General features: G+C 53.1%; 1 protein-coding gene across 4 annotated transcripts in view; it reads left to right on the top strand.

Annotated features, from left to right (window-relative positions):
• Plch2 (phospholipase C eta 2) overlaps nt 1-19,571 on the top strand; it is a 78,774-nt gene that overhangs the window by 17,180 nt on the left and 42,023 nt on the right. The window contains exon 1 of one of the 4 annotated variants that reach the window (XR_004944288.1): nt 3,978-4,408. The exons of the other annotated variants lie outside the window; for them this stretch is intronic. The gene's annotated coding sequence lies outside the window, so the exon portion shown is untranslated. Of the gene's footprint in view, nt 1-3,977; nt 4,409-19,571 lie in introns of those variants that run through there. 4 annotated transcript variants of the gene reach the window in all.

The raw sequence follows: 19,571 nt of genomic DNA, 5'->3' as shown, positions 1-19,571 counted from the left end.
GGCTGCTTACCAGAGATGGCCAGGGGTCTAGGATGGCACAGAAGGGGCAAGACTCTGGCACACAGAGGGCCCTGCCCAAGCCCACAGGTGCCCTATCCTGGAAGACCTAGATTTAAGTATTGCAGCCTGTCAAAGGAAGGGGCTGTTTGGGACAGGGTCCCAGGTTTCAGGCACACTGAGCAAGTGACTTCCTTTCTAGGTATCTCAGTTTCCTTCTTACAGAAAATGTGTTACCGGGAGCCAGTGAGATACCTGAGGAACAGCAGCATCCACAGAGATACTTGAGCCTCCCAGTGTGCCCTCACCTCTTCTTATTGACACCAGCTCAACACAACAAAGTGTTGGGAGGCCTTGCCCTGAGCCAGAGGCCATGTTACCTTCCCATCTCCATAGAGCTGGCCAGGCCAGGACTTCCCTTCCTGGATGCCAGACCTTAGGACTTGTGTGTGGAAAGCAAAAGCCAGTGGGGATGGAGCCAATCCTGCACGTTATCTTGATTTCTGATTGAGAACAGGATGTTTTAAGACCAGATGCTGGTAGAAAATGAAACACACACTTTCTAAATTTAGGCAGTTGAGAATTGCACATTTACCCAATTAGACATATTGATTGGTGAGCCTGTGCTTGCTGTCTCCACAGTGCCCTGGCTGTGCCTCTTACTGCCTCTCTGTGAGCATCCTTGCGGGCCTGTGTGTTCATGGTGGTGACCACTGGCTACAATCTAGGTCTCTAAGCTGTGCTCCTGCCTTGAGCCATCTAGAGCTGGACCCTGCCATCAGCAGGGGAGCGTCTCAGGGTGAGGTAGTGGGGCCAAGCCTAGGCAGATTCTTTTCCACCAAGGTGGGATAATACTTGAAGGTCTCCCAAAGCCAGGCCTGTTGAGCATGTGTGGGAACAATTGGCATATGGCTCCTTACCTACAAGGAACTCATGTTTTTAAAAGAAAAAGTGACTTGAAACAATGACAAGGCCATGTCCTGGGTCACTGTGAAGGACAAGGCAACCAGAGAGGCTTCCCAGGTTTGGGAAACAGGCAGAAAGGATGAGGCATAAGAAGCAGGAGAAGTCTCTGTGACACAGCTTGGAGGGAAAGGATGTGTGATTTAGTCAGTGCCCCAACAGCCCAGTGGGTGTTTTGGAGAGGTCAACAGGCCTGGTTGGGGATGAGAGCGAGTGCTGTATTAGACCTTCAGGCAAGAAGGCTTATCGGGACACTCAGCCTTGGGAGACTCTTGTGTTTCAGATAGTGGTGGTCTAGGGGGCAGGCTGTCTACTCTGGATGCTAGAATTACATCAAGAGCACATTGCCATCATAGTATGTGCATGTACCTGCCACACCGTGTGTGTGTGTGTGTGTGTGTGTGTGTGTGTGTGTGTGTGTGTGCTCCTGCACACACACACACACACACACACACACACACACACACTTGCACAAGCGTGCTTCCCAGGGATCCTGCTCCTAGGGACTGGTATCAGTCCAGGAGGGACCTTCTCCCACTCCAGACAAAGCCATCACTATCTGGGAAAGGTGTGTAAGTGGGCATGATCTGAAAGGTATTGCTTATTCTGTGTCCAAACAATAGAGGGAGTTGGTCTGTACCCAGCTCTGGAGGCTCTAAGCTTGGACAAGAGTGCTAGGGACTACCACACCGAGAAGAGTCCTTTGGAGTGCCTGGGGGCAGGTGCAAAACACCAAAGGAAGCCTAGGACTAGGGCAGCAGTTGGGGCAGTTGCCCGGCAATACTCTGTTACAAAGTTGCAGAAGCCAAGAAACATTGGCACCACAGGTGTGCTCAGGGAATGCTCTGTGGTTTCCCAGCAGGAATCTCATCCTGGCCTGTTTGGCTCCTGTCAGCACCTGGCATTGAAGGATCTGCTTGGGCAGGAGGCTGAGGCTCAGGCACTCTTCCAGCTCTGAGAGCCTCTGGTTTCTTCTCACTCACTTACACTTTATTTTATTTTTAATTGTGTGTGTTCATGTGAGTGCAAGTACCTGTGGGGGCCAGATTAAGATGTTGGATCCCCTGGTGTTAGAGGTACAGGCAGTTATGAGTTGTCCGATGTACGTGTTGGGAATCAGATCCTTTTCAAGAGCAGCATTTGCACTTAACTACTGAGCCCTCTCCCTAGCATTTCATGTACGCTCTTTGGTCCTCTTCTGGAGACTGGGGTTCTGGGAAGCTCATGCTGTCAGGATGGGAGTGTGTGGCTCAGGCCTGGGCATTATTATGGAAGTGGGAGGAGAGAGAAGTTACTGGAGATTGCATTCCAGAAAAGAAAGCCAGGTAGAGTCTGGGGAATATGTGTGTCTGTGTGGCCATGGCAGGAGAAGTACAGAGTCGATACCACAGGCCCCTGGAAAGAAGTTCTAATAATGCCTCCACGGCATGGCTAAGGCAGCTGCAGCTCCCGGAGCAAGGCTCTGGTCATCGGTTTCATGGTGATGATCTATGACATGACAGGAGTTAGTGGTGTGGTAGGATTGCCTGGGGCTACTTACTCTGGGCAGAAACTGAGCACACCCAGCTTCAGCCAGATGAGGCATTCCAGAAGGCGTTTAATAGAGCTTCAGCTGTTGGCTTTGAGGGGTTGGCAAGCCTAGAAAGCAGAGTGTCTTGGGGTTCAGCTGTGACACAGGTGTGATGTGTCATCTCTCATGAGTCAGCTTTGGTCCCAGGATCTGTGGCAGAGCTAAGGAATGAATGGGTGGCTTGAGGAGAGTTAGGATCTGTAGAGAACAGGGAGTTTGCATTAGGGGAAACAAAGGCTGGAGAGGAGGTCCTGGGGTATCTCATGGATCTGTAGGTGCTTGGACATGAACTCTTAAGTCATTAGACCAAGACCAATGAGTGGAGAAGAACTGGCCTGGGACCAAAAGAACAGGCAGTATTTGTCTCAAAGGACACCCTTCCATATAGCTTCCCTGCTCCCTGCCTCATCCTGGCTTAGAAACCTGCTCCCAGTATGTGTAGATGAGCCTCATCCCAGACTCAGTTTTTCTTCCGCAGGGTTTGAGTCTCCTCATTGGTCATACACCCTTCTTTGGCTAAGATTTCCCATCCCATTCTGAAATGCCCAGGCCAGACCATAACACACAGAATCCAGGACCCCACTTGGTATGGAAGCAGCACAGTATGGAGTAAGTGCTGTGGTTCCTCAGCAGTCTGGGTCTGGGAGAGGCTTGCTGGCAGGATGGGACCCTGTCTAGGTCATAGTTGGCAAGGTGAACTGACCAGAAAGTTGTTTTTCAGCCCCAAGCCAAAGCATACTCAGGAGGGGGCAAGGACTCTGTGGACACAGGTGTGAGTGGGACATTTTCTCTTGGCCTTTCCAAAACCCTCTGCTTCTTCATTCCTGCTTGCTACAGATGGGGTGGGGGATGGGAGGTGGGATGGGGGACAGAGAGGAAAAAGAGAGCTAGGGGCTACTAAGAAGACTAATTTGGCAAGGAGGTGCCAAGATGGTGGTCCCCAGGATCCAGGGCCTGCCTGTGCCAACAACTATGCATCCCCTCCAGGACCTGGAACAGCAGGAAGGGGCTTTGTGGGAGGCCAGGGGCTGGCCAGGGAGAGCCCAGCAACTCCCATCCTGGTCCTTTCTCCAGGCCAGAGCAGTGGTTTCCAAGACAGCAGCACCAAGCCCCCTCCTACTCTGACCCAGAAACACTTCTCCAGAAGGAAGCTAAGGGATACTCCTATCCAGCTCAGGGCTGAACTATTGCCCTTTTCCACTGGTCTCGGGACTTTCAGCGCTCTGCATGTGCTCCCTGACATCTTGGTTGGGGAGAGGTGACCCAGACCCTTCTCTCCAAGCACCTGGGGTGGAATGGGGGGCGGAGAGCAATGACCTCCGGCCCAGTGCTTTGCTTTGGCCGCCTGGAGCAGCCTCCAGAAGGGGGGGGGGGGGGGAAGCGCTCTCGGCCCCGCCCCCTCCTGGTCCAAGGCTACGGCCACGCAAAGGCAAGGGGGAGGCTGCGGGTGCATCTTCACAGAAAGAGTACTTTGGTTGCCACGGGTGCGGGGCGGGTGCTGGCCCCACTGTCCGCCCCGCGCCTGGTCTCTGTGCGTTGCGCTTACCCGAGGTTCCACATTGCGCCCCGCTCTACGCGCAGCCGAGGGCCCCCCCCCCCGGCCCCCTCCCAGCGTGGGGCGGGCAGGGGGTGTGGTGCGGGCGGCACGAGTGACAGCGCGCTCCTCGCGCGGCGCCTCCACGGGGCTCAGTGTCACAGCGCCCGAATGCGCTGCGCGCACAGCCCGCCTCGGGCCGCCAGCCCTGGCGAAGGGATGCCCTGGGAGCCTTAGCCCGAGTCAGAGCCCAGCCACTGACCACCCAAGTCCGCGCCCTCGTTGCCACCTCGCTGCTGCCAACGCGGAGACAATGGACGCGGGAGCCGCCCCGCAGAAGCACAGTAGGTGCCGCTCCTGTTGCTGCAGACACAGGGCTGGGGCGGGTAGACGCGCGGGGGCGCCGCTGCTCCTAGCCCCAGTCGGGGCTGCGCCTGGGGAGGGGGGACTTGCGGTTCCAGAGCTGCATGCGGAGCTCAGCTGCATCTCTTCTCCATTTGGGCACCAGTGCGCAGGTGGGATCACAGCAGGACAGGCAGAGAGGTCCAAGGTTCTCTAGGTGGCCTCAGGTACTGGATGAGGGATCAGAGCGCCACCCCCTGCAAACTTTCCTCCCCAGGTTTCAGGACGATGTCCTACTGGGGCTGTGATTCTGTGTGGAAACTGACCCCTGCCGTGGTGGGGTGGACACGCCCCTACTTCCTTCCCAGTGGTTCAGCAGAGCCACTGCCATGTGAGTCTACCTGAAGTGCTGGGTGGACAGCTGCAGTGTAGTCGAACATATTACACATCTGCCAGGGCCGGAGTAGGCTGCACCTGCCCTGCCCCCAGCCTTGGACGCTGTGGGGCCAGGTGGGAACCACATGACCCTGTAGGGTGGTGTGGGGGAATAGTTCAAGTATCCACTGTGTGTGGTGATGCCTGGGGCTCTGGGCCTTCAAGTCCTTCTAGGGCATCCTGTAGGGGATAGAGTACTTCTAGAACTATCAAAAGGGAGATGCCAAAGAAATAGGAGGCCTCCTCTCCCCTCCCCTCTTTTCCTCTCTTCTCTCCTTCCCTCCCTCCTTCTTCCCTCCTTTCTTCTCTTCTTCATTTCCAGTCTCTCTCTATGCTCCCTGGTGACAACTGAGGCATATGAAGTGATCATAGACCCCATGACAAATCGGGTCTTTCTTCTGTGATCTTCTTGGCGCCTCACCATGAAGAGGTACCAGTGTACTCCTTGCTCCCCAATGCCCTGGGTTCTGGAGGTAGTGCCTACTATTCTCATGCCTGGGCCACAGTACTGGAAGCATCTATCCAGGGATGCCCACTGGTGTCCTGCCAGGACCTCTGAACAAAGAAAGGCCCAACTTAAGAGCTGCAGCTGCGGAGGGGAGTCTGGGCACCATGGACAGGAGCAGATCAGAGGTCAAGCCTACCTTCTGACCTGTTAGTGGGTGAGGAGCTGGTCTGTACATCTTTCCCCTCCCGAGGGCCCTGGCCCTCATCACATTACCTCTGCACTTACTCCACAGGCTCGTTCTTTACAAGTCCCCATGAGAAGGGCTGGGCTTTAGAATGAGAGATTCGTATGGCAGGGGAGTCCTACAGTCCATTTCCCTCAGGCTCAGCTTCTTGGGGTCCTTGTCCAATGTAAGATGACAGCTGACCCCTCACACTCTTGGAACAGGAGAGACTGGAGTTGGCCTGACAGTAGCTCGGCAGTGTGTGCTGTTTGGTGCTGGAGTCCCAAGCTCCAGGCGTTGGCTTGGTAGCCTTGATGCCTTGGACCCTTGCCCATCCAGGAAGCTGAGTAAGCCTGAGACTGAGGCAGGCTTGCTCTCTGTCATCCAGTCAGACTGATATAATACACTGCCGTTGGATAATAGCCAGGTGTGTGGTCCAGAAAGTGTTTAGTAGTGATGGTGGGTTCTCCACTGGGTAACCCTTCAGATGATGCTTAGGCTAGGCCCGTGGGCCCAGGGCCCCCTGCAGGTCTTGCTGCTTACAAGTGAGAGAGCCCCACCTGCAGACCCTCCTAGGGATAGGAAGCCCTAGTGCCTGAGTCTCTCAGTCCTACCACCAATAGTTCAGGTTACATAATCCCCCACCCCACACATGGCTTGCTGTAATCGGCAGCAGCCAGGTTTGACAATATGAGTTGTAATTGGATTTTAATTTTTAATGCCTGCACTAGATGAAGAGCTATGGGCCAATTTGTATAGACTCAGTTACTCTGCACCTAACAGGACTACTTCATTAGCTGCCAACCATCGCACCCACCCTGCCTCCTGCTCCTGGGAGGGGTGATGAGCCTGGCCTAGAGCAAGTGCCCGAAGGCAGCCTGCCACCTGCTACAGTGGGGGGACTGCTCAGTGAATGGGCTACTTCCTGGACCTCAGAGTGGGCTGAAGACCAGTGCAGAAGGTTCCTCCTGCTGCCTACCACTCCTCCAGTATTACTGTCGTCTGCTCCTGGCTGCCAGGAAAGGGGTTGTCATCTAGGGCCCAGGCATCAGTATGCCTAACCTAAGCTGCAGCTGCCTGCTTTTGGCCAGGGCTCTTGACCCCAGGGCCAATAGGCACAGGTGTCTCTGAATCCTCTGGACTTCTAAGTTACCCTGAGAGCTATGAGTAGGGATGCGAGTCAGGACTGCAGCAGATCTCCAGGTGCTGGGGGCGGTAGCCACTAGGGGGGTGGCACATGGCCTCTACATAGACTGAGTCTTGAATAGAAGCATGGTCCTTTTCCAGGGGTTCCTCCCACCTCCGCAGCTGGAGGGGTCCCAGGGCGAGGCACTCATCTGCGACCGCCCTTTAGATTATTCTTAGGTCTGTTGTGTAACAGGCAGCATCGCAGGCAGATGGAGGAAGGGCTCCTGGAGATGTCTCCAGTGGCAGCAGCTAGCCAGCCGGGAGTGAGCTTTTGTCCTTTCTGCCTGCCCAATACAAAGGGACAAAAGAGACTGCTTCTACCGCCCAGTCCTGCCAAGAGCTGGCTCTTCTGGAGAGGGGCTCAGAGTCACCAGGTTTCAGTGCCCCTTGGCCTCCCAGGGCTCCCTAGGTTGAAGGTGAACCTGACTTGGAGCTTTCTCAGACTCCTGCCTCTGTAGCTTTATATGGGCCTGTGTGTGTGTGTGTGTGTGTGTGTGTGTGTGTGTGTGTGTGTGTACATGCATGTGCACGCATGTGCGCATATACCCTCCTTGCAGACCAGTTCTGAACAGGGGTCTGAGGAGAGAGTAGAGGTGCCCACCCTGGATCCAGAGCTCCCTGCCCCCTTGCTCTTGCCCTTTCCTACCCCATTCTGTTCCCCCTGCAGCTTTCAAGCTTAATTCCAGGGTCTCTACACCCACAGACTGGAATAGGCTCCTCATACCTGTTTTCTAAGCTCCTGCTGGGTATCAGACCCCAGTGGGCAGGGCATATCAGGAGGAGTCATGTCTGATGATAAGCAAGAAGGACTTTGGAGAGACTGACAGGCAAACAAGACTATGGAGTGGACTCTTCACGCTGTCAGAGACTGCCAGAGAGTGCCGCATAGATCCCAGTTTATCTGCATCCTGTGGGCTCATAGCCTTCTTTACCTCGTCTCTCCTTCTTACTAGCTACATCTATCCTGGAACATATGTGCACGTACATGGATGCATATATGCATGAATATGTGTATATAACTTATACATACATGCATAATCTGCACAGTTACATAGACCTACTTCCAAGGCAGAGGCACCAAGTTTGCCTGGGGATGGAGTGAACTGGCTGGCATTTTTTGTTTGTTTGTTTGTTTGTTTTGTTTTGTTTTGTTTTTGTATGTGGAGCTGAGGATCGAACCCAGGGCCTTGCGCTTGCTAGGCAAGCGCTCTACCACTGAGCTAAATCCCCAACCCCGGCATTTTTTTTTTTTTTTTTTTTAAATCAAGACAGGGTATCACTTGGTAGCTCAGGCTAGCCTTGAACTCCAGGCAATCTTCCTGCCTCAACCTCCCAAGTGCTGAGATTACAGGCATGTGCCACACCACACACATGTTGGCTCTAGCTAGCTGAATTTCTTGAGGCTCATGTTCTCTCCTGAGACACTGCTGTGTGTGAAGAGCATGAGAGAAAGGAATTGCAGGGACTTGTAGCTCTGGGTTGCTAATCTATTTATGACCCATAATTATGACTGATCTGCTGATCTTAGAGAACCTAGAATGCAGGGAACACTAGGGGCTGGTGAAGGACAAGATTCTGAAATGTTCTTCTGCTTGGTTAGTGAGGGCCCAGGGAGGCCACTGACCTGAGCTCCATACTAGCACCTCTAACCTACACTCTTCTTTTGTCATGGGCTAGCCTAGATCTGGACTGGGGTCACTTGCTGATCTGGCCCTCCCATGGGGCACCATCACATCTGGTAGTTGCTCTGTCTGTATGAATGTTCCCCTGAGCTGACACAGAGGTGCTCAGAGGTGACTCTAAGGATGCATGTGCACTGCATAGAACCTTGGAGTCGTATGGGCAGCGGGGTGGGGGTGGGGGTTGTTCTTTGCACTGATTACTCTAACTGGCTATGAGAGCTAGGCTGGTCACCTAACCATCTGAGTCCCTTTCTCCTCTGCAAAGTCATGTCTGCAGCCACCTGTTCCAGTGGTGCCTTAAGGAAGCACATGGTTCTGTGCTAGGCTGGGGAAGTCCCTGTGGCCACTGGGACCCTCATTCCCTACAGGAAAGCCTTCATGACAGCTAGTCCGTACTCTTCTTCCATGGACTCGCAGTTGTCCATCTCAGTGTGAGGGTTATCACCTAGGTTGCTGAGGCAAACTGCCACACACTGATGACTTATATTCGTAATGCACCCCCACTCAGTCCTGGAGGCCACAGGTCTGACATGTGGGTGGGGTCATGCTCCTTCTGAAGGCTCTGTGGGAAGGCCCTTCCTGTCATCTTCCTGTGGCCGTGGTCTTCTCTGGCATCCTAGCCTTATGTCTGCACCATTTCTCTCTTCCCCTCTCTCCTGTATTCTTGGCTTTCTGCCTTCTTCCCCTTCTGTGAGGCTCATTGCTTCTGGTGGATGGTGCTGCCCATACTCTGGCCCCTGTACACAGGAGATGGCAGTGGCTAAGGCTCCTGAGCCTCTTGCCCTGTCCTGCCTTACCCGCGGTCCCTGATGTTTCGTAGAACTCCATTTTTTCCACCTTTGACATGTGAACAGGAGCCCATCATTGGACCAGGATGGCTGCTGATACAATGGACCCCTTGAGTAGCCACACATGCCCCAGGTCACCACCTTAAGGTCCCTGGCTTAGTCTTATTTGCAGAGATGCTTTCCAAATGCAGTCCTGCTTATGGGTTCCGGGGACACACATGTATCTTTGTCATCATTCAGCCCACCTCAGTGGTCATGTCGTCTACCCTGGCATCCCCCTGCCTTAACATTGCTGAACCAGAATCAGGGGCACACATCTCCTGCTACTGAGTCCCACAGGCTCAGGACAGGACTGGTGCAGGTAATATGACATGCTTATGGTATGAACAAGACTATCTAGTTGGGGAAGTCCAGGTTCTCATCACCCTCATCTCTAATTGGGCTGCCACTGTCTCCAGAGGCTACTAGGATAAGTAAAGAAAGGCTGGGCTCTCCCAGATGTTCTTTTCTTTAGGTCTCCAATCAATGCCTACTTTGACAGAGCAGGTTGGTCCCCTGGGCTGCCAGGTATACACACAGCATCTGTTGTTCCTGGGCAAGGTCATGCAGGCTGGGCAGTAGCTTTTCCAAGAAGATAGGGTAGGGCCCAGCAGGATAGAGACCACAAGCCTGGGACAGGACAGACAGGTTGGAGTTTGGTAAGCTCAGCCTTGGTGTTATCTCTTGTAAAGTGGGCTGACAGTAGCAGTCTCTGATGTACAGAACTGCCCACACTATGGTCCTTGAACATGGGAGAGGGCAGTAGCTCAAGAATTTGTGCCTCTTACCCTGTCCTATCCCACTCCTGATCCTTGATGCTCCCCCGAGACTTAAATCTTTCCTGTAAAACAGTGGCCTTAGATGGCTGATCAGTAGCTGCAGGTACCTGTGACATGCAAATATGTGAACAGGAGAGTGGCATTGAACCAGAATGGATGCTGGTATATTGGGCCTCAGTTCCCTTGAGCTCAGCCCTAATATCCTGCCACTTATTGGGAAGAGTGAGGCTGTTGCTTTGTACACAGTGTCTCAGCATCTCCACTGGGCTTTTCTGAAACACCCTGGAAGACGTGGTACCTGTCCAGCTGAGCTGTGTCCCTAGGGTTTGTTGAGGTAATTTGTTGGGACAGAGACAGCTCTTATGGTGGATATTCCATTGTTGTGACTTACACTGGAGGAGTGGGTGGATTTGGTCTGCAATGGTGGCTGGAGGCTCTAGTTCTTCCTGAGATTTTTCAAGTAGTTCTCTCCCTTGCTGATGGCCTTCCCCTATAGGGCAGTAGTCTGCTGGGCACCTTATTAATCGACTGTGGAACACCCCACTTTTCTAAGAGTCTGATCAGCTCCCCAAGCCTCTTGCACACAGATGCACTGGTCTTCTGGGAGGCAAAGCAGACACGAAGGGGCCAACTACCAAGCTGATCCTGCGGTGTCTCTCCCTGTTAACAGTCCCCAGACCTACCACACTGTTCCTCTCTCAGACCCTCAGGCCAAGTCTTCCAAGACCAAGTTCAAGGTCCAGAGCAGGTGCAGGGATCTGTCCCCCCTGACCCCACCCCTAGGCTGTTCCAAGTGGTTCTGACAGGCCCCTAAGGCTTCACAGTGTTTCTAAGGAGGCAAAGGCTGGAACTGGCTTCCTTTGGGAAGCCTGGCTCCAGCACTGCCCCAGGCTACAGCTACTTCTCACTTGCTAGAGGAATCAAGGAAAGTGCAGGCCAGCCTATTCCTGCTCCTGTTCACCATCTCAGGAGAAGTATGTGTTCCAATGGGCCTCGGGACTGACCCTGTAGAGGGAATGACACTGTGGGGGGAATAACCCTGTGATCTCGACTGTTCCTGGAGGGAGTCAGTTACCCAAGACTCAATTTTCTCATCTGTAAGAAGGGTTTGGCACTGGCTGTGAAAGTGTATTAGAGAAGAAGAGGAACCTGCTAGAAGGCATGAGTGCTGCCAGTTCTGGGCTTCCTGGTTCCAGGGGAGGAGAAATTAGTTCCAAGAAGAAAACCTTCACTTGAGCCTTCTCCCAGGAGCCCATTGCTTGGATATTTAGCACATACTACCACCACCACCACCCCCCCAACCCCTGGAATACGATTTGAGATGAAGCTTAGATAGCAGGCAAACGGACAGCCCTTGGGTGTCCTGGGATAGACTTTGGTCAGCTTTATGTTGTCAAGGTGCCATGATACCGCCCATCCATCTCCACCCCAACCTCCAGATGATGGCAAGCTGCTGGGGTTTGTTCTAGGTCCTAACCTAGGGAGTCCTAGCTGTATGTGTCTTCTCCAACCCTGATAGTGATATGCAGTATCCTCCTCAAGGGATAAGACTTGCAGAGACAAATGAAAAATTACAGCCAAGAACATGGCTAATAAAGATAGGTTTCAGGGCTGTGCCGATCAATGCCAGCCTTTGGGAAGCCTGGTTAGCTCCCAGCAGCTGGTGAAGGTGACTTCACAGACCCCTGCTTTCAGAGTAAGGCCATCCTGCCTGTTCCTTGTTCTTTCTTCCATCCCTAAGAAGTGGCACCAAGAGCCACCATCCACCCCATTCCATCACTGTAGATCACAGACCTGCAAGGGACATGACCTGGATGTGCTGTGGGCTCTCCAGATGCAGAGAAGGGATAGATAGCTATCCCAGAACCTGATATGTGTGGTTGACCATGCCAGTGCCAGCCCTTCTGAGAGGTAAGGGAGATGGGCCTTATTCCCCAGAGTCCCACTGAGGCTGGACCATAATGTGCTCTTGGCCTCATCTTGGCTGATGATTCAGGCCCGAACTGCAGGGGAAGTACTGTCATCTGCATGCTGGTACGGAAGTGTCTGTTCTCACATTAAAAAAAAAAAATCTGAGCCCGGGATCTTTGTCATCTTTAGAAATGCCATGTCTGTTAAGTGAGGGCTGCGTTCTGCCATGGGCTGATGGGGTGGGGGATGAACAAAGCCTTCTGTCTGGGCATTCAGCCTGGTGGTTCACCTGCTCCCATGGCAGTCCTCTCAGGCAGTGGCAAGTGAATGGGATGCCTTCTCTAGGCTTCCTGGTTTTTTTGTTGGGTGGGATACTCCTGGGCATAGAGCTGGGGGTGGTGGGCAGTCTTTGCTGCACTGACAAGCTGTTTGGAGTATTGCTCTATCGTCCTCCAAAGTTATGGGGAGTCTCATATCCATCCAAGTTTACAGAAAGTAAAGGCTGGAGAGGAGCTGGAATATACTGCTGAACTGAGGGCTATGGACCCTCAGGGAGCAAGCCAGAGACTCCCTAGGAGCTGCAGAGGTCCAGGTCCCTCCACCTGGGCCTTGCCCAGTGGGTGAGCAGCACTGCAGAAATATTTCAGCTCAGTTCAAAGGCAGCAGCTGTTGTCCCAGAGTGAGCCTGTGGAAGAGGGCTGTTGTGGAGGGGACTTGGAGTCCTTGATCCTGCCCCTTCCTGCCTGACCTACCCTACCTGCCCCCTGCTCCTAGCAGATCTTCAGGAGTGGGATGGTGTGTGAACAGTTGGAGGCTGGGGCTGTAGTCTGAGATTGGGGCTAGAACTATAGCCAGAGAGGCTGGGGCTGGGACTGGGCTTGGGCTACTGCTAGAAGGCTAGACTGCATCAGGAGACTAGGTAAGCTCTCCACTTGCTTCTCTGAGAGTATGTATAAGAGAGCCACAGGCAGGCCTAGGGAGGTGCCTCAGAAATTCATAGGGAAAGAAGACTATTGGTTAGGGCTCCCCAACCAAGGATAGACATAAGCTTCTTGATGTTTGACCTAGCTAGTGCCTGCTAGTCCATATTGGTTCTAGGAGGGAGGATGCTTGGCAGCTACTTGATCCAGCCACCTAGGCTCCTCAGTTGATCTTTCTTGGTCTCCAGTCTCATTCATAGCAATGCATAATTACTTGGCTGGCTGGGAGTTCCATGGGCCCTGAGAGGGCTTCCCTAGGGGGGTCCTGTCTGAGCTGTGCTGCCCAAGGGCAGGACCAGGGAAATAGCCTGGTGACCTTGCTGGTTTTCATCACTCCCCTCCCCTAGATCCCAGCTGAGTGTTTCACAGCTGGCCACCTCATCCTGCTTTGGGCCACATCCACTCCCACCTCACTGTTATCTGACAACAACCTCCTGTTGGTCCTGTTCCTGAAAGGCAGTTGAAACAATTTGTCAAAACAGAGTATAACAGGACCACCTCTAAACCTCACAGCACTAGAACTTCCTCTACCCAGGGTATGGCCTGGGGCCACCATGCTCCCCTGATGGTGCACACCCTTCCTCACGGAAGATGGAGATCATCTTACATATGTGTTTACAGCTTGTCAATGATGAGAAACTTGAGTTTGGAGGGGGAAGGGCTTGCTGGGGTCTCAAGACCCTGTGGAGGGCTGAACAAGAGTATGTATGTAGAGAGAATGTAAGCACTTACGTGTTTCCCTTTGTGCCTGGAAGAAGAGCTGTGGGAACTGGACATGCTGGAAAGGAAGTGACTCTGTTGAGGGTGCCTCCCGCGCAGTGTCCAGAGCCAGCCCCTGTGGAGGGACATGGACCTCCTTCCTCTACCACCTCTCCTGTCCACTCCTCTGTCCCAGAGCTCTGCTCTCTCAGGAGAAAAGAGCCACACTCAGCTTCTGGATCCTGCTGTTGTTCTTTTTCTGGGGTCTGTGAAGAGCTTGGTAGCCCTTTGTCACTGTGTCTCCCCGCAGCAGACTTCACATCAGTGGATCCAACTGGTCCAGCTCAGCCAAGGGGTCCTGACTGCCAGTGCCCCAAGATTGTGCCAAACAGCGGAGCAGTGGCTGCTGCAAAGCCCTTGTTATATTTCCCAGGTTTGAGGAGAGAGTTTGGGGTACCTGAGCTGCCAGGTGTGTGATCGTGGGCTCTGACCAGTGCCCACTGACTAAGGCCCATGCTCCTGCTGATGCAGGTCTGACAAGACACCTGCTATGAAGCATATCTCGTGATCCACCAGTTTCTGGGCAACAGTTTTCAGGTCAGGCTTGTGGCCCACTTCTCAAGCAGTGGGGCTGTTGTTCTCAGCAAAATTTCAGGGTGGCAGAGGTAGCTATGGCTTGGGTAGGTGAGGGGCAAATGCTACCCTGTTAGCTTAAGGGCCCTTGGGGCTCACTTGAGGAAGGAACAATTCCGGAAAGGCAGCCTTCCCCAAGGTGAAGACAGCCTGTGCCATCCAGGCCTGAGTGATACACCCATGCCCACTGTCCTTTGACCTTTGCAGTCTTCATGGGCCAGCCATCCCTCTGGTCAGTGCCTGCTGGTGAAGGCTGCTGTCTGCCAGGCCCTCAGTAGATTTTGGAGACTTGGTGAGCAGGGATAGACCTGATTGCCAGTCTAGGTATCCTGTTATTAGACTGCCATTTCCCACAGATGACACTGTGGAAGGGGCTGTCTTGGCTATAGGGCCCCTCTACAGACCCAGCCAAGCATATCCTTCCTCCCCAATGGCTGTCAGTGTCCAGCTCTGCCCGGCTCTTCCTTCTTACCCTTCAGGACTGTTAGTGGACCCAGCAAGAGACTCAAGCTCAGGTGCCCAGACTTCTCTCCCATAAATTGTTAGGTTGGCATTCAGGATGCCCCAATGATCCCAAGAGGGGGCCTTATGGCCTATATAAGGCCACTGGGGGACAACTATGCTGCTCCCTACCTCTCAGGTACTTACTCAGAAAGTAGCTGGGTGGCCTCATGTGGTGTGGTGGCTGCCATCTGGAGTGGGTTGTAGAGGACCAAGACCATAGACCATCCCTTTTCCAAGGGTTGAGACAGCATACCCTGAGTGGACATCCCTCCCCCATTACCAGACAGGGATAGTCTGATGGCTAACCCTGAGCTTTCCTGATAGAGCCCTGCTGTATCTTGGAGCTCCCTTGCAAAGGAGTCCCTGAGTCTGGGGAATGGCTCTAATAAGTTTCTCCAACAGCTCCCAGTGCTCAGGAGAAATGGGCCTGTCATTACCAGGCTATTGCCCTCGCCCAACCCACTCAGTATCCTGACTCTTGCTCAGTAATTCTAGACAGGGGCCTATCTTTGAAGATTGCTGTCCTGTCCCTGTGCCTAATTTGGATCTGTGCTTATTGGCAATGTTGGTGTGACAGAGTGGCTTTAGGTTCCTGGGAGCCATATGTCTTGTCATGGGTAGGGAGTGTGCTCCAAGAGCCTGCTGTTTAGACTGGAGCGCACAGTGACATGGGTTTCAAGTAGGGAAACAGGGCAAGAGAGGGGGGTCATATATTGGCTCCTTTCCACAGCCTCTATGGGTCCAGGTCCCAGGATGTTTAACTGTGGGGGCAGACTGTGTTCCTTCCTGCTGTTCACATCTGTGTGCCATCACTGTGTGCAATGCCCTGGGGAAGGCCAGTAGGCCCTGGAACTTCCTGCTGGTTACTTGATGCCTGCGAATCCATCAGCCACTCTGTCTCTGCCCCCAACCCCAGGAGTAGAGATGCCAGGGATGTCCCCTTTGGCCTGAGAGCAACCTAGGGCTGGTATATCTTTTGGTGTAGTGCTCCATGCCAAGTGTGCAGGGGCTGAGTACCCTTAGGTGAGGGGATTCTGGTCAGGAGTCTCTGGGACAACAGGAGACCCCCATCTGCTCTCCTCACTCCTTCCAGCCCCCAGGAGGGAAGAACAGGGTCCCCCTCCCTTGTGTCCCCAACCTCACCCTGCGTACCTGTTGAACAGGCCCGTGGGTGGAGGCAAACAGCCTCACCGGCAGCTCTCACGCACGCCTGTGTTTGTGTGTGTTTCAGTGTATTTTTAAAGCGACTTGCAGCTGTGTTTGAGTCAGCCCTGTTCTCCCCTCAGAGTCTGCAAGCTGCACATTGGGGTGTTATTTTGGGCTTGGCATTATTGGGAATTATTATATTCTGTTTGGAAGAAGACAATACCACGTGGGGATCATCAGACTGGGAAGTGGGGACTTGATGTGATTTGGGAAGTGGGATTCAGAGTGAATGCACCCATATCCCTCTGGGTCCTCAGAACCAGGTCTCATATCAGCACTTGACCCCACCTCAGATTCCTTCTTCCAGGGTCTTCTCTGATTTGAGCCTGCCTTCACTGCCTCCAGATGATATTGGAGCAGAGTGGGAGTTGCTGGACTTTCTTCTTTGGAGGTGTTTGGAGGCTGGCCTCCTCTCAAGGACACTCCTAGCCACCCAGCAAGGCCCAGGCTATCTCATCTCTGCCAGGCTGCAAGCACACCACTCCTGGTGGCCAGCTTCTGTGTGTCCCCTGTAGAACATAAGGGCAGGCTTCTTCCTCAGGGAGGAACTCTGGACCCAGGCAGGGTACAAAAGTATCACATTCTGGCTGGTGTCTCCATACCCTGTTCTCTGCTGTGTGTTCTTGCGTCTCCTCAAAAAGTCTAAATTACCCCTGCAGTCAGCTGAGCCTTAAAAAGCTGCAGGCGTGACTCAGGCGTCACTGCTGCCTCTGCCCCAGGAACACATGAGGTCACAGAGGTGGCTCCTTCTGGCAGCACACACCAGGCTGGACCCTGTGGACCTCAGACGACACTTGATCCTTGCAGGTCCAAAGGTAATATGGACAAGATGATGGACTAGGGTGGATGCCTAGACACTATACATTCTTACCATGGCTAGTGACCTCAAGCAAGCCTCCACCTCTGGGCTGTCATTTCCCCATCTGAAACCAGAGAGTTAGGCTTTCCTATGAATGGGGCTTGTGCCTGAATCTTGGTGTAGGACTAGCCCCCATTTTTTGTGAGTAGGACAATTCTCCCATCCTTCCCAGGGGAAAAAAAGAGGCTGTGAGGGACCCCTCCCTTAGAAGAGACCTCTGCACTATGAGGGATGGCTGTACTTCTCTGATAGCCCTGGGGTCAGGCTTTCTGTCCAGTCTGGGTCCCAGCCTGTTGCTTCCTTTCTTAGGGGACAGAAGTATTGCTAAAACCTGCCTGAAATGTCCAGTCCTCAGGCATTCATGTGTGGCTGCAAGCCCTTAGGGACCCTGTTCTGGTCTAGGGTATTGTGGGATCAGAAGTACCCAGGGCTATCAGAGAGCCAAACTGAACTGACTGATGCCTTGTGCCCCCTCACCACCACCACCAGGGATAGGAATGAAGTCTGGCTCTTGTGGATACTGCCCTCATGGGGTGCCTCCTGTTCTTCTGCTGGAGGTGGGACGAGAGGGAGAGAGAGAGAGAGAGAGGGGGGGGGGCGCCAAAAGCTTCACAGGCTGTGACAACAGGGTGAAGCCCCTCTGCCTCAGTCACCCTAGCAATACCTTCTCTTGGGGCTCCTGTTGGATGGTTATAGGCATTCCTTCCTTCCCCCAACACTGCGGCAACCTGTGGCAGTCGGGGAAGTGTCCCTGAATGTGGCAGCTTTCTTAGAATGTCTACCCATGAGGGAATGACAAGTTTACCTTGAGTGGCTGCCACAGCCAGACACCTGCAGCCTCAGGGTAGATTGGGGATGAGGATGTTTCCACTTCTGCCCAGCGGCTGCTGGGTTGCTGGCCTCAGCCTTCTACTTGAACACTCCCAGTGACTCACAGGATTTCTTTTTTTTTTTTTTTTTTTGCACTAAAGGAAAAAATAATTAAACATTTGCCTGTGTTGCATTGGGTGGCTGCTGGGCCCATGCCACCTGCAGGAGGCACATAGCTGAAGGTGCAGAGGGCAAGGAGAGGGGCTGGCACAGAGGACAGGCAGATCAAAGTCAAAGTGCCCTAGTCGGGAGTCCCCATGCACTGTGGGTGAGTATATGCGAAGGTACAGTGACAGCCGTGGGGCCAAGAGAATAACACATCTCACCCAGACCCATGACCCACACAGCAAAAGGGAAGTGATGGTAGGGGCTGAGGGCTTAGATCAGAGCACCAGGCTTCCTGGAAGTAGGGCCAGAGTTCATTGCTGTCACTTGCTAAATGCCTGGCTCTGGCGAGGCTGAGAGCAGGTGCTTTTGTGGGAAACAGTGGCTTTACCCAGGCCTTTGGCTGCTGAGAATGAGGGAAAACCAGATCCTGCTGGCTGTAGATGTTGAGCACCTCAACAGTGGTATGTGGGACTCCAGGAAGGAATAAGCCTAGGAATGCTGCCTGTGAGCACTCTCTCCCTGAGCTGAATATTCACACTCTTCCTCAGCCATGTGTTTATACTCTGTCCCTGAGCTGTGCGTTCACAGACCCATCCTCAGTTGTGTGTTCATGCTTTTCCTCAGCTGTGTGCTCACACTCCTTCCCTGAGCTGTGTGCTCACACTCCTTCCCTGAGCTGTGTGTTCATACCTCTCAGGTACATTCACACTGCACTGGTGCTGGCTACAGGTTTGTTGGCAAACTCTGCTCACTTAACAAGACAGCTTCCTTCTAGCTGCTCTTGGAAGATCTGTAAGTATGTTTTCTGGCAAAGTGGTAAAGACTTGCCACTTGGGTCTGAATTTGGGGAGAGCATTCCACAAATAATATGAAAGAGCTGGCTGTGTGCAACAAGGTCATGTGTAGTGTGGCAACTGACTCCTGCTTCCAGGGAAGACATGAACAGACCCTCATACCACATGGGCACAGCCTCTTCAAAGACACATCTCTTTAGAAATGGCTCCATGGCTAAGTTTAATTCCCTCCTTGTATTCCTAAGGCCTCTCCACCTTGTAGTCTCTGCTTTTACATCACAAAACCACTGTCTGTAGATGGAGGTGTGGGGTGGTACAATGTATGGCAGGATATGTGGCTGTAGCCATGGAGAGGCAGCCCAGGACCATGATTTGATGGCGCTACAAGTCTTTGGTACCTGCACTGCTGGCTCATAGGGACCCAGTCCCCCTTTGTAAAGGCAGCCTGAATCCTGCTCCCTGCATTCACTCTGGGGTTGGGACTCAGGTGGGCAGCAGGGCTGAGGCAGAACTTGTGGAAGCCAGACAGTTCACAGAGCCCTTTCAGCCTATCAAGAGCCTCATGGTACAAATACCTAGAGCTCTACTATCTATGGCCTCATGGGATGTGGCAACCAGTTTCACACTGACCACAGGCATGCTGTGGCTTGTATATTCTGTTTTTGTTTTGCATGTATGAATTACCACTCAAGATTTTAAATTCTACCACTGAAAACTGTGGTGATATATTTTATACCCCAATAAAGCTTCCTTGGGGATCAGAGGACAAAGCCAGCTACTATATTAAACATAGAGGTCAGGCAGTGGTAGCACACGCCTTTAATCCTAGCTTTTGGGAGGCAGATATCCATCTGGATCTCTGTGAGTTCAAGGCCACACTGGGAACAGAGCCAGGCATGGTGCACACGCCTTTAATCCCAGCACTAGGAAGGAAGGAAGACGGCAGGGCACAGAAAGGTATATAAGGCATGAGTAAACAGGAAGTCTCTCTCTTGAGGTTGAGGATTTCAAAAAGGTAA

This window comes from Onychomys torridus, chromosome 2 (assembly GCF_903995425.1).
Source record: "Onychomys torridus chromosome 2, mOncTor1.1, whole genome shotgun sequence".
NCBI classification, from domain to species: domain Eukaryota; kingdom Metazoa; phylum Chordata; class Mammalia; order Rodentia; family Cricetidae; genus Onychomys; species Onychomys torridus.
This window is presented reverse-complemented; position numbering and strand designations above follow the sequence as displayed.